Raw genomic sequence first — 2,171 nt, forward strand, 5'->3', positions numbered from 1 at the left:
GAATCTTCTATATTGTAGTCATAGTTGAACCCTAACATTGATTATACTATAATCACAATAAAGTTGAATGTTGTAACCGTGTTCTTGCAAAACTGTATGATATGTGACAGTATATAATCAGATCATTGCAGTCCTAATATGTAGTGTCTTAGTATCTCAAATTAAATAAACCATGTATGAAAGGAAGGATTGTGGGTCAGTTGGCATACTGCATCTAACATACTATGTATTGGGACACACTAATTCTTTTTCTGGCACACTTAAGCAATATCACACGAGAGGGAGTGATGTTGTACTGTGATATCATCACGGCTGTCATCCGTCGTAGGCGCGAGGCCGCAGGGATGTGGATAAGGATATGTATTTATATATGTATACAGGCCAGTATAAGTATATTAATGACATAGCATAATTATATGATAGAAATGTATTATTACACAGTATAGGCCTAACTATGTGTAATGTGTTGCTTTTATTGCTTTAAATTATTTTTTCAATTCTGTCCTTAGTCTTGTATGGTTGTCAAGAGTAATCACACCCTAACATTTATTGATAATGTAATGGTTGAAATGATTTATAACTAATGTTATCTTAATTACTTTCAGTGGGACAGAAGGAGACCGACGACAGACAGCCGAATCACACTCAAGCTCTTTCCTTCAGTCAACAGGTCAATCCTGTTCTATTCACTAGCTGTCTTTAGCTTACACTCAGGTAGTCCTGTCCCAGGTGAGACCGGCATCCCTCCACTGTTAGCTGGCTTCAGCTAGAACAGAACACTCACTGTACTGTCCGAGCAATCAGCAAATGGCGTCCTCTCTTCAGCGGCTTGCCTACGACAACTTTGCGTTATTCTAGCTCAAAAAACATTCACACAAATCACTCACTCCAATCTAGTTTGTGACTAAAAGTAACGTACTGGTTTTTTCTCCTCTCTTCTCTGCTCCTTTTCTTTTCGCTTTCCCTCTCTTTTCTGCACTTCTCTCCCTCAGAGTCCCTCACCTCCATCTCACTCAATCACAATCTAGTTACGCTGGCTACAGTAACCAATAACACAAAATAACTGAAATTAAAGATACAACCTGCGTTTTTCTCTTACTGTAAGTTCAATCCAGAAGCTTCCAAAGAGGTAAAGTCTCTCACGGACACCCAAGAAGCACGACTGTCAAAAATATTTGTGGCAGCTTTGGGCACTCTAGTGGCTTATCACGTGAATCATTGAACGTTCGATCGTGTTTGTCAATTTAAAGGAGCCACAAAGCTGACTAATGGTTTGAAAGCAGCATAGTTGCTGCTTGCTGTTGTCCAGTCAAAAAGCTCATAGTTGGCCTACAGAAAGTTATGTTTGGTCAATGAAAACAGAAAACGTATGTCATCCCATTCAAACCAAGCAAGGAGGGCTTGCATGCTAGGTTGCAACATTAGCCTGCAATTCTCTCCTCTATTACTAACATTACACACTTTAAAACTCACCAGACCAACCAACCACGTCCGCGACGCAGTCCCAAGCCTCATTCTTTTTATTTTGGTTTCTTTAACTGAACAGCGACACATTATAAAGGACTGTGTTGGCACGAATGCAAGTAATACACTTCTCGATATCCATTGTCGGAACAGCTGTAGGAACCAAAGTTACATGGCTCGTTCTCTGGGACCCACTTCATCGAAGCACGTCAGCATTCCGATTGGTTGTCGCTGAACTGTGTCAGAGCTCATTACCATAAAGTTAAACAAGTTTTAACTTCCCTCCGGACCCGCTCCAGTCGCTTTGGTCACCCAAGATGCGCAGCTGACGACCAGGTCACCAAAGTCACCCAAGTCGCTGGGCTCTCAATGAAAATGAATGACTTCCGCCGTTTTGGAAACTCTGGTTGCTGTTGGTTTGAACGTACAGTTACACAGCTTACCTCAGTTTGTCTTAAAAACAGTTACATTTACATTCTGCTTAAAGCCCCTACAAGGAACTTTCCTTTTGAGTTGATTTTGGCAACCCTGTGGACAAAAGCGGTAGTGTTTTGCCGGAATGAAACCTACATTTCCCATGAGCTCTAGTGCGTATTGTCATAAAGACGCNTTCTTGGACTGAGTATGGAGCGATGCCTCACCTCTTTATTTCTCGGCACTCGCTGGACCCTGTCGACACCTGGCTGGTACCTGTCGTCGGCCCGGAT

Source organism: Epinephelus moara, chromosome 11 (assembly GCF_006386435.1).
Source record: "Epinephelus moara isolate mb chromosome 11, YSFRI_EMoa_1.0, whole genome shotgun sequence".
Classification (NCBI taxonomy): domain Eukaryota; kingdom Metazoa; phylum Chordata; class Actinopteri; order Perciformes; family Serranidae; genus Epinephelus; species Epinephelus moara.